Source organism: Petaurus breviceps, unplaced genomic scaffold (genome assembly GCF_028583685.1).
Source record: "Petaurus breviceps papuanus isolate PSGF00001 unplaced genomic scaffold, PetGlider_PUasm1.0 90721, whole genome shotgun sequence".
NCBI lineage: Eukaryota > Metazoa > Chordata > Mammalia > Diprotodontia > Petauridae > Petaurus > Petaurus breviceps.
In genome coordinates, this window is record NW_027187322.1 from 7,376,691 (window position 1) to 7,389,685 (window position 12,995).

Genomic DNA, 12,995 nt, shown 5'->3' on the forward strand with positions numbered 1-12,995 from the left:
GGATAGATGGATGGATAGATGGCTGGATGGGTGGATGGATGGATGGATGGATGGATGGATGGATGGATGGATGGATGGATGGATGGATGGATGGAAAGCTGAAGGATGAACCAAGGCCCCTCTCCTCTGCCACCCAGGTGATTCCTCCTCCCCATCTCCTACAAAGGCAACAAAGGCAAAGCCCAGCCTGGAGCTTTCTTACTAAGAGTGGTTTGTTGTCCCCCTCATTCATAAGCCAGGTTGACAGTCTTCATTAAAGCTGCTGCTCAGATGTTCATAACTTTGTCAAAAAGACAACAGGCTGTTTTTTCCTTCCTTCTAACTTTTACAAAACTGTTTTCTTATTCGTCCCTCTCTCGAGATAATAGCAGCTTCTGTCCAGGTCATTTCCTGGGCATTTATTAGTATCCAAGCCAAGCCCATCTTAAGATAACCACCACCTACTAATGTCAGGGACTGTAAACCGTCTTAGGTAAGCAGTGAGGTAGCATGGTAGATAACAGATTGGGAGTCTGGAAGACCTGAGTCCCAATCCTGCCTCAGACACTTACTGTGTGAACTTGGGTAAGTCACTTAAACTCCGCCTGCCTCAGTGTCCTCTTCTGTAAAATGTAGATAATAATAGCACCTACTTTTTTGTGAGGATCAAATGAGTTGACATATTTAAGTCATTTTATGTCCTTAAAACATTATATAAGTACTAGCAATTACTGTTTTGTTTTGTTTTTTAGTTTATAAGAATCAGCCAATCACAGGTCTCCACACATACACCACAGGCGCTCTGTATCTTATGCTGAATGTGTGCCAACCATAACCCAACAAGAGTGTGGACAATACTGTCTCTGAGCTAGGTCTGGGGGCCCTGGAGTCAGCCTTGAGAAGCCTGTCCCGAGCTTGTCCTATCAATACTCCCAATGTGGGAGAACACTTGAGGAGTGAGGGTTGCACTGAGGTCACCATAGAAGCAGATTCAATCCAAACCCAAGCACCTGGTGTCTGAGACAAATCCTATGACCTTTAGTGGCAATCACACTGGCATACCCGACTGCTAGCACAGGTTCTTAGATCTGCTTTGCTAGAAAAGCCAGCTGTTCAAGGGGTCAACAGTCATTTCTAATTACATTCTCTAGTTCAGGGAAAAAGTCAGGTCCCTGAACTTCAGCAAAAATACGTGCAGAGAAATAAAGACCAACAGACAGGGCTCTGACTGCCTGAATCACCTATACACTTTACACACGTCCCTGGATGGAGAGAGCCTTCATATCTGAGCAGTCGGGGAGCTCTGAACACAGGCCACTCAGAATCTCACCAGGGAATCCCAAGATCCTTATTATAAGCAGCCCCCAAAGCAAAACACCAACTCAGAGTGTATATACCCTTCTCAGAGCCAGAAGGCATCACAGGACTCAGTGCCTAATTAGAAATCAGCAAAAGGTGTGAAAGCCTTCCTACAAGCAAGCCTCCCCTGAGCAAGCTTCCCTTAATGGACCCCACCTGAGGCCCATTAGTGGGCAAGAAGACCTTAGATCCCTTACAGACCTTCAGAGAGAAGGGGCTACTTGAACCAGTCTGGAGGAGAACCAGGAGAGTTCTACTATTCATTAAATGCCTACTATGAGGCAGACAAAGAAAGTGAAAGACAGTCCCTGCCCTCCAGGAGGTTACAATCTAAGGGGGAAGACAACATTCAAACAGCTGTGGAGAAACAGAGGGTCTGGCCCAGGGAAAGCACAGGAAGGGCCTCCTCGGGAGGTGGGATCTGCAGGAGGCTGGGGAGCCCAGAGGCTGCTCGGGGAGCAGGAAGGGCATTAAAGGAGATTCGTCTTAAGTCATTTGGCAAGGCTTCAAGTCTACAGAAATCTGAGACATTAGCAGTCATGGGTTGAAGGTACTTGCAAAAATGTTGCTGCATTGTTGAACTTAACTAGTTATTTTCCACGCCAGAATGCAGGCTCACCGAGGCCAGGGACTGGCTTTCCTTTTGCTTCTATCTGAATCTCCATCTCTTAGCAGAGCGCCTGGCATACAGGAAGGGCCTAATGAATGCTTAGGGACTTGGTTTGTAAGCTTGTTTAACAAACTGCACTTTTTACATTTTAAAGTTTACATTTAGTAACTTAGCAAAAATAAGATTCAGGATCACAGTGATGGAGACTTTTAGTGCGACATTTCAAAGTACCAGCTTCTTCAAACCAGGCTTTTGCCTGGTGCAAGCCCTGCACAAAGCAGGCATCTAATTAACTGTCTGCGAGATGTAGGCACCAGGTTTTGCAGATCTGAAAGCTCTCCATAAATGGCTGCGATTCAAACCCAGGCCCTGGGGCCCCCAAGCCAGGCCTCCTTCAAGCACCCCCCCGGTCTTGAGATGATATCCTTACACTCTCCCATTTGTCCTAAGTCTCAGGGCCAGAAGGAAGCAAAGAGGGAAACAGGAGAATCTGAACGTCCTTTTTATAACTTACAATTTTAGACAATTTTCTGAACCCCCTGAGAAGTTAAATACGGTCCAGAGAGAGCATTTCAGAAGTTGGACTCAAGTGTGGATTTCCCTGGTTCCAAGGCCAACCCTTGGACTGCTCGGTCCTGCTGCCTCAGGAGAGAGCAGGCTCCTTGATTTGTAGCTGAAAGGGGCCTTAGAGGCCACCTAGTTCTGCCCCCTCCTCTTACAGATGAGGAACTGAGGCCTGTTGGGGTGAAAAGCCTCTGCCATGGTCATTCAGGTGGGTGACTGATCCTCATTAGTATGGCTGAAATGCTAGAGGTGTCAAACAGCACAGCTCTGGAGAGGCCAGCCAAGATGGATCCAGGTTTTGAGAGCAGGCCAGAGAATGGACGTCCTGCCTACCATCAGACCCTGTCTGCCCCAGGGTCACGAAGATAGGGGAAGGACTGGCTGCAACCTGCCCAGATGGATGGAATGGTCACATGGACAAAATCAAGGCTTCCCTGAAGGATGCTTCATTTAACCAGCTCTGCAGAACCCTTCCCACAGAATGTCCTGGTGTCTTCTAGGGAAGAGCTATTTTTTCCGTATCTTTAGTATTGCATGATTCCTGTCACAACATTAGGAATCCAGCAAGCACTTAATAAATTCTACTTGATAGAAAATAAAAGCACCGTCCACTCAGGGACTTCAGGAGCAGAGCAGCAAAGTCCTGGAAACAGCCTTGGCCAAGGAACACCCACTCCTCCCAACTTTGCCTTTCTTACACTGATCTGCCCTCACTGTTCAGCCTGGTTTTCTAAAATGTGCACGCTGTGTTTTCTTTAAATGGTTTGAGCCAGCGAGACTGACTGCCAGGTGCTGTCAGGCAGCTGCCGGTCTTCTCTTAACAGGTAATTCCAGTTTTTCATTCTTTAGGGCTTTAGAAATTCACTGAAAAGCACACGGAACAGAGTCCCTAGAGATAAGATTGGAAAAAATCAAATCAAATGAACGCACTTCTCCATCCCTTCATACAAAAATCCTATTGTAGTAATGGAAGGGACCGGTGTCACCAACAGCATCCTGCAGTACTGGGTCCTCAGCAGGAAGGTCGAGGCTTTCTTCCCAGCTGGCTTCAACAACCTTAGAGAACAGAATCATTAACTGGATTTGTCCTGCTCTGATTAATAGGTTTGCTTAGAATGAAGGTAAAGTAATAATATCGAGAGCTAAAAAATCTGGCCCCATGACTGCCTAGGGAGAAAGGAGCAAAGCCAGTCCCCCAGAAAGACACGGTGGGCTCCCATTGCCTGAGCAGAAGCATGAGGAGGTGAGGGGAGCTGAAGAGACCCCTAAGAAGCTTGTGATCAAATTGGGGAGGGGCAGACCAGCGCCACAAAGGCTGGTAGCAAGGAAGGCAATGGCAAGCCTGTCGGGGAGCGTGGGCTCTCAGAGGGGTCTCAGCTGGGGGAGGGGCGGCACAAGAAGCTTAAGCTGCCCCGCTGCGGCCAGTATGGAAGATGGCCTGCCCCAGGAGCCCGGCCTGCTTGGACAGGGTTCTTGCAGCATTGAAACTGGTGGCTTTCAAAGGCAATTAAGAGTCAAGCCCTCTCTCCTTCTGAGGTACTCGGCAGGTGCCTACTGTGTGCCCGGGACTCTGCCAGTCATAGGAAATACAAAGGCAAAAAGTGAAATGATGCCTGTTCTCGAGAGGCTATAGTATATCCAGAGATAGACAGTGTGTGCATGCGTGTGCGTGCGTGCGTGAGAGTGTGTGCGCATGTGTGTGCGTGTGCACGCAGGTGTGCCTGTGTGCACATATATGTCTGCATGTGTACATGTGTGTCTGTGTGTGCACGTGTGCGTGCCTTCTGAAACACGCACCTAGAAAATGCTTGTGGGCAGGTAGATGCATAAGCTGACTACAGGAGATGTGACATGTATCCAACATTTCAAAAGACAACATCACGAAGAGGTTTGAAGCCGGGTGAGGAGGTCCCAGAGAGGTGAGGATTGAGGGATCAGTGGAACTTGAAGAAAAAAATCCTAACCACATTGTGAGACCTCCTTCAGCAGGGGTGATTTCGGGGGTAGCCTCAGGGGGAAGAATGCAGGAAAACTCATTTTCTGAATCCTTCCCCAGTCAATGACAAGCTTTCCTGCTCTGGGCTGTGAGCCTCAGTTTACTTACACTAAGGAGGCCCAGAGAGGTTTTGATCCGGTGATTTGCCCCAGACTTACAGACGGTAAGAAGGACAATCCTGACCCCAATTCACAGCCCTGACTCCGACGCCAAAGGGCTGGCCAATCCTACCCGAGCAGGAACAGACAGGGTGACCCAAAGTGGGGGCACATCTATGGTGGGGTTTGGGTGTGGGGGTCTCCATTCATTGGCAGACACATGCACACACATACATACATGTATATATACACATGTGCATGTGTGTAGATGGCAAACACTTGGCAAAAATATAGGTTTGCCTGCATTACATGTGTGTATATGCATGTGTATATGTTTGTATGCACACATATGCGTATGTATACAGCTACAGACAGAGACGAGTCCCTAGCAAAAATACAGGCTACTGTGAAACCCAGAAAGACCCCTAAAACGGGAGCCAGGACCCTGGCACTCATTGCCCATCATGCTCAAGGAGCTCCTTAGCGAGACCCCAGTGGCCATGGCCCACTTTTCAGAGCTTGCAGAAATCCTGTCCTCAGCCATACTTGGCCTCAATAGTCACTAGAAATATCTGTTTGCCCACTGCACACATTCTGGCTTTGGTAAACAGCCCTTGTATTTGATCAGAAGAAAGAAGAATGTAGCTCCACACACACAAGGCAAGAGCGCCTGATCAGGTTTGTGAACCCAAAGGTATTCTGTGGAGTTTTCATAAGTTCCAGAGTTCTTGGCCACAGAAACTGGTCCAAAGACCACAGGTTTACAATTTCAGAAAACCAAAGTGGGGACAAGCGAGCTGGAAGGGCCTCTGGTCTCTGTGCGCCCAGCTCTGGCACACAGTAGGACTTTGATAAATGCTGGCTGACTAATGCACTCTGTGCTAAGCACTAATGGACCTGACCCAAACACAAACACCCAAGGGAAGGGAGGGCAGGGGAAGGAGCACCAGCAGTGGAAGTGGTGGGTTAGAGAGCGCAGGAAAGTGCTGTGCCGGGAGCTGGGGCCCTGAGAAGCCGAGATGAGCAGGGGCGCATGTTCTAGGCGCAGCCAATGGAATGGTGTGGAGACACAAGACAGATGGGCAAGCCCAAGTGGGGAGCAAACTCTGGACACCACAGAGACCCCCCTTCCCAGCACACTTCTCAACCAGTAACTTCTCAGCCATTCAGAGCTCGATGCCCACAGCTGGCAGGGAGGGGGGCATCCAGGCCTTCACCTGAATCAAAAATCAACAATTCAACACACATTTATTACACAACTACATACAGCCAGGTGCCAGGAAGACAAAGAAAGGTAAAGACCTCAAAGTTAGTTGCTCAATGGTTAGCTCCCAGTTAAAAAGTTCATTCAGTCTCCATCCTGAAAGAACCTGCCCCCGCCACCTCCCCAATGTCCTAAAATTCGCAGCTCCTCTGAAATCATAGGGTTGTAGGCACCCAGATCTGGTGCTAGAAGATGGCTTAAGAGGCACTGAGTCCATGGATAGGGAAACAGAGGCCCAGAAGGGATGGGACATGCCCAAGGTCACACAGTAACAGAGCAGGCCAAGATCTCAGCTCCCAAGCCGAGGCTCTTTTCTGCTTGCTAACCCTGCCCAGAATCCTCCAGAGGCAAGTGTCAGGACAGGAGACCCAGAAGCATCCCAAAGTGCCCTCTTGGGCTGTTCTCTCCCTGGCGAGGGTGCCCAGCCCTGCCTGCCCACCCTGTGCCTCTGGTCCAGGGGCTCCCACAAGTCCCTCATGAGCAGACCATCCACTGTGCCTAGAGGCCCCACTATTATCACTGCTTGAAAAAAGAAGCTTCCAAGAGACCGGATCATCCGTGAGCGTCGGTGATGCCCCTGCTACAGGCTGTGCTGGCGACACTAAGAGAGGCAAAGCATGACCTTTGCCCTCCAGGCTCCTCACCCAGAAACCCTGAGCCTCCATAAGCTGCAGTGGACGCTGGGAGACCGACGCTGTCACAGGAACAGACACTAGCATTCGGTGGTCCCCCATAGTACAGATGGGCACAGAGGCCAAGGACGTGAAGGCGTTTCCCAAGGTCACATGAGTAGAAAGCATCAGAGACAGGATCTGAACCCAGGTCCTCTGACTTCCAGTGCTACGCCTCCCCCTGGGAGGCTGAGGCATGGGCCAGGCCAGGCACACACAGAGCAGGGTGAGAGGCAGCGCCAGAGGGACTCTGAGCCAGAGGAGATGGGGGCTCAGAGCCCCCAAGGCCTCCACAGGCACATCAGGCTGACTCTGCCTTCAGAACCGTCAGCAAAAGGCCTCAAGCCTGAGCCCACAGAGTCCTCACAGCCCTGTGGATCCTCTGAAGGGACACAGAGCACCAGGCACTAAATGTGCACCTCCGCACACCTGTGACCCAGTGCCAGAGCACATCCTCCCCCAGCCCCTCTGCCTCAGCTTCTCTATCTGTAAACTTTGGGTCGGGGGAGAAGGAAGGGGGGCTGAGTTCTCTGAGGCTCTCGCTCTGAGCCCCTGGGTCTCCCCGGCACTGACTGTCTTCTCTCAGACATCTGGCAGTCCATCGACAGCTGTCAGAGGAGAATCCATCATGTTTACTGGCACTGAAAACCAGAACACTGCAGCTCACAAATCCCCAGCAGGCTTTTAAGGGCTTAAGTCTGGGGAGCTTTGCCTTGGCCCAGAGAGCCAGCAGGGGCTGGCCTGCTTGGGAGATGAGGGGCCCTGGCCCCGGCCCCTCACCGGGGACCACGAGTGCATTTCAGGAGTAGCCTCAGCAAAACACAAAACTCAATTTGCCCCTTTTAAAGCTGCATTTTGGGTTATTTAGGGTTAGAGGTCATTCGTGCTACGTCCCTCCAATGGGGCAGATGTATTGGGATATCCAATGGGAGCTTACTGTATTTTTACAAGGGTGATGGAAGCAGTTTTGTTCTTGCTGCTGATTCTCAGTCTTCCTGACCCTTCCCTTCTTCACTCTTCCTGACCCATGTGGGCTTTTCTTGGCAGAGACCCTGGAGGGGTTTGCCATTTCCTTTTCCAGCTCATTTTACAGGTGAGGAAACTGAGGCAAGCAGGGTGAAGTGACTTGGCCAGGGTCACTCTGCTTGGAAGTGTCTAGAGCCAAATTTGAACTCATGTCTTCCTGACCCTAGACCCAGCACTCTGCGCTCTGCACCCCTAGCAATAAGGATAATTATTTATTATTGTCATTGTAATTATTATTTTGCTGCACTCACAGCATAGGTAGGATGCAGAGTGGCCAATGTCCAGACACAGAGGTAGGAAAAGCAGGGCCTGAAACCTGTGTTTGACATTTAGAAGAAGCTGGCTGGGGGGACAAAGTTGGGAAGATGCGGGTTCAAATCCTGCTTCAGCGCCTGGGTATATCTGTCCTGGGCAAGCCCCCTCAGCCCTCATCCTCATCAAAATGGTGACAGGAACAGTGCCTACATCCCCAAGACCGACCCCCTACGTCGAGGATCCCGAGGAGGGCAGTGCTTCATAAACTTTAAAGACATGTAAGGGCTAACTATTACTGTGCCAGGACGATGATGACCACCACTTCTACCACTCCTGGAGTGACCACGCTGGGTCTCAGCTTCCTCATCTGTAAAATGGGGGCCCCACCTTCAGTGTCTGCCTCACCGGGCTGCTTTGAGGGTCAGAGGAGACCATGCCTAAGTGTTTTCCGTAGTTTGGTACTTACTCTATCAGTAAATATCATTCTGATTCTGACCACACTTGCCCCTTGGCTCCCCTGGAAGGTCAGTTCCCCCAGGCCTGGCTCCTTCAGCCCAGCTCAAGACGACCTTCCTGCTCCACCCCTTGGCGGGTTGAAGCCCTGCCTGTGGATCTGGGCTCTGGGACAAGCAGGTGACTGGGTGGCTCCTGAGGCCGCAGGAGGCAGAGAACACCCAAGGCCTGGCATGATTCGTGATATTAATAGGAACATTCTTATTAGTAACAGCTACCATCTCTACAATGCTCAGAGGCTGCAAAGCTAATCTAAATTACTCCATTGCATCCTCACAATAGCCCTGTGAAGGGGGATATTAATAATTATCCCTTTACATAGGTGAGGAAACTGGGGCCAAGGCTGGTTAGGTGATTTGCCCAGGGCCACATAGCTAGGGGTCTGAGTCAGGATTCGAACTTAGCTCTTCCTGAGTCTAACACTATTCACCATGCCAACCAGCTGCTCTGACCCTGGAGCAGCAGCTCTCAAAGCCCAAATAGAATCGCTGACTCAGGTCAAAGCCGGCCAGGGGACTTGGGAGTCAGAATCTGATCCCTTCATTGGATGGAGGAAGAAGCTGGAGCTGTTGGAGCCCCGAGAGCTGACTGGCCCTGCAGAGAAGTGGGGAGTCAGGCCTTCAGCCTTCCCCCAGCCCCCTCACATTCACCAGGCAGCCTGGATAGTAAGGATCCAGGAGCTGAGACACAGAGAACTGCACCCAAAGTCACAAGGATGGATCTAGAACACATCTCCAGCCCATCCCTGGGAGGTGGTAGCTGCCTATCCCCAAGCCCCAGGAGGCCCTAGATGGACAAATAACCCCCTCTATCAAGCCCGAGGCTCCTGTTCACAAGCTTGTTGTCAGCCAGAGAGGAAAGGATGCAGAAGAACCACCCACCCACCCTCCAGGTTCAGCCACCTACATTATTGATCACTTTGAGGAAAGATCACATTCCATCCAGCATGACAGCTGAAAGGGGAGCCCGGGAGCTCCTGGGCCCCTTTGCTCTAGGGAAACAGCCTCTCTGGCAGACATTTCCTTACTGGCCTTTAATGGGCAAAGTGCCAGCTCAGGAAAGCCACTTGGGACAGTGGAGGAAAGGCCTTGGCACTGTCCTCTGCATCCCCCCAGGGAAGTCTGGAGCAAGTGACGGGGAGCAGCCAGTGGTGAGGGAATTGTGGGAAGTGAGTGGGGTCTACATGGTTAAAAACAACCAGGGCTCCCGACCCAACACAAGCAGCTGGCTGGAGACACTTCTCTGTTTACTCTCCATCTCTTCTTCCTACTGAATTCCCTGGAGGGAATGGATTTGTCTTAGAAGACCCTGATGAATTTGAGGGGTTCTATGCAAAATCCTACAAGCTCTGGGACATCATGATCCTGGGAAAGAGGCCAAGGAGAAGCACCAGCAAAGAGTGTGGCAGGCTGCGGCTATGCAGAAAGCACGGAATGGGGAGTCCAAGGGCTTCTGCCTTGATCAGCCTCTTGGCCTCTTCAGACCTCAGTTTCCTTATCTGTAAATGAGGGGTTTGGTCCCTTCCAGCTCAAGACCTAGGAGCCCAAGAATAAATAAGTAATGCTTATAAAACCCTGGAACCACTGAGAAACAAAAGAAGCTGAAGCTGGGGCAGGAGGCAGGAGGCTGAGGCTGAGGCTGAGGCTGAGGCTGGAGCTAGGGCAGAAGGCTGAGGCTGAGGCTAGGGCAGAAGGCAGGAGGCAGGAGGCAGGAGGCAGGCAGTTCCTGCTGAAGCTTCAGGAAACAAAGTCATTCCAGTGTGACTGTGGGGGGGGGGGGGACACCCATGCAGCAGGAGCTATGTATAAAAACTAAGAGGGTTTTCTATTCTGTGGTGACTATTTTCAACATGCAGATTCAAAGGGCTTTCACAGCCAAGCACAGCTGGAGAACAAGCAGTAATTCTTATTACAGCAAATATAACCTGGGCATACTCTCCCTTCCCAGGTTAAATGTCAGTGGCCACCACCTTGAGGAAGACTTAAGTGCAAATTCTGCCTCCGACACCTACTGGTTGTGTGACCCTGGGCAAGCCACTTAAAAAAATCTTTCTATGCCTCAGTCTCCTCATCTATAAAATGAGAGAGCTGGAGTCAGCCTCTAAGGTTCCTAAGTCAATGATAGATGGCTCAGCCAGAGTTTTCCTTGCCATTAGCAGGACATCACTAATGAACAAAACCCCAGGCAAGAGAAGGATGAGTCTGAAAGCAGAGGCTTTTCTCTGCCACCCAGCCCATTCAGTGCAGGGCTCAGCCTCAGAGTCATCATCACAGACAGGCTGGGCAGGTAGGCCAAAGATCCCCCACTTAGGCCTCAGAGATCTACAGCTGAGAAGGTGCTCAGAGGCCACCCGGTCACCCATCAAAGTCCTCAAGGTCACAGAGGCAGTAAGCCAGCTGCAGAGAGTAATTTGAACTCAGGGTCTCCAATACAGGACCAGCTTCCTTTCTATGGAGGAGACTGTGTCCAATTTAATTCCACAGTGATAAAGAGGTTTCCTACTATGTGTAAGGCACAGTTCGGAGCTGAGCTGAACAAGATGATCCAAGATGTCAACAATCCCTCCCTTCAGAGAGGCCTGCCACAAAGATGGATACAGTGTGCTCCTTCCAGACCTCCAGATCCTGATCATCAGAGACAGGATCTTAATCCACGCCTCTGTGCTTAAAGGGGAGCTGCCACTACTTACCCATATACAGTTTTAGCTCCTCAGTTCTCTCTGTCTCTGTCTCTGTTTCTCTCTCTGTCTGTCCTCTCTCTGTCTCTCTGTCTCTCTCTCTGTCTCTGTCTCTCTCTCTGTCTCTCTGTCTGTCTCTCTCTGTCTGTCTCTCTGTCTGTCTGTCTCTCTCTCTCTGTCTCTGTCTCTCTCTGTCTCTCTCTCTGTCTCTCTCTCTCTGTCTCTCTCTCTCCCTCCCTCCCTCTGTCTCTCATCTGCGTCTAACCTGACCCCTGACAGGGAAGGTGAGTTTCACACTTACTCCTTCTCCCAGGACCCCTACAAACATCGAGAGGGATGTGGTAAGCCGAGTGAGTGCAGGTGCACAGTCCGGCTTCTCTGACCCTGCCAAGTTCAGGTTCCTGAACTCCTGCGCCTCCGCCGCCGCTGCCCCCGCCCCCCACATTCCACGTCTTACAGAGCTGCCCAGCGGGGCGCGCCGAATCTCCAGCCCAAATCTCTGAATGCACTGAGACCATTAAGCCCCTAATTGTGAGAGCTTTGCAACTGACACTTTGGAAATTATTCTTGGGCACTTTTTTTCTTTCGAAGCTCAATTTAATTAGATGATGATTAACCTCATTAAGGTATCTCCAATAGAAAATAAACTCGCGGGGGCGCACACAGGCAAAGAGGCCACAGCGATAGCTAATTTACGAGCTGCGATTCCGTTCAGAAAGGCAGTTATTTAGGGCTCGCCTCGGAGGAGCAGGCCCCCTAGCAGCAGACAGCTGTCGGCTTCGAGACCTCGGCAGCCCAGGTCCCCGAGGACCTTCCAGGCGGGCCCCATGGAGGCTGGGTGTAGCCCCTTTTCTCGCAGATCAGCAGCCCCGTCAGGGGCCAATTAAGAAACTGCCCGAGAGGGCGAGCCCAGGGCACCACACCGGCCCCCTCTGATGTTCAAGTTCACAAGCAAACACCCAGTGGGGCGTTTCTACTCAGCCCGAGGCCGTACAGTAGATGGGGCTCCGAGGGGTGGGTGGGGAGTTCCTTCCCCAACTCTTACATGCGCGCACACACAAACACGCACACACACGCACGCCTAACACCCGCTCCGGCCGGGGCGGGGGGAGGGGCAGTGCGCGGCCCAGGGGACAGGGAGGACCGCGCACAGCACTGCGCCGGGCCGCCAGCCCTGCAGCCGGCTAAGGTTGCACTCACCAAACCAGCCTCATCAAAGATGCAGCCGCTGCGCGGGGCTGGGGGAGCGCTGCATCTGCCGCAGCCGCTGCTGCCCCCGAGGTGTGCGATCGCGCCCACCCCCCAAGTCTCCCGGTTTCCAGGTGGAGGCGGCGGAGCCAGGCGCTGGGACGGCAGCGGGGCCGAGGCTCGCTCCAGGGGAGGGATTCCCAGGCGAAAGTTGCCAGGGAAACTTGAGTCGTGCGTTTGGCCTCTGGCTGGCGGGCTTGTGGAGAGCCCGGGGCGCAGCAGCAGCAGCGGCTGGGTGGAAAAGGCTGGACTGGCGGGGAGGACCAGGAGCCTAGGGGCGGGGAGCGGGGAGGGGCGGAGTGCAGGGCGGGGCGGGGCTGCAGGCAGGCTTCTACCTAAGGCAGGTGACCGCGGACCTCCAGGCCGCCTCCAGGGCGCGCTGGGGCGGGCCACTGGGGGCCGAGGGGAAGGAAGGAGGAGCTGGGGGTGGAGGAATGTCCGGCCTAGGACAGCGAGCTGACCTTCACCCCAGGGCCGACCCCAGCTCTAGCCCCCCGGGGAGGGGGCTCAGGACCAGGGGCGGAGCCCAGGCCCGCGCCCCATCTCGGGCAGCTCTGGGCCTCCTGGAGGTCTCCGCGGCACCCCCCTCCTCCTCCACCTCCCCTGGGACTGCCCACAGAAGCGCTTCCCGGACCTAGGGCCAGCTCAGACATCCACAGGACGGTATCGCGCGCCGCCAAGCCCAGCGGGAAAAAGCCTCCGGACCCCGGGGGGATCAGGGCCTTCGAGGCCGGG

The 12,995-nt window shown here is 52.7% G+C and overlaps 1 protein-coding gene across 1 annotated transcript in view; it reads right to left on the reverse strand.

The window, feature by feature from the left end:
- Positions 1 to 12,071, reverse strand: part of SHANK2 (SH3 and multiple ankyrin repeat domains 2) — a 698,541-nt gene extending 686,470 nt beyond the window's left edge. Inside the window, exon 1 of the mRNA XM_069066555.1 lies at positions 11,314 to 12,071. The gene's annotated coding sequence lies outside the window, so the exon portion shown is untranslated. The remainder of the gene's footprint in view (positions 1 to 11,313) is intronic.
- Between the last annotated feature and the right edge of the window lie 924 nt (positions 12,072 to 12,995).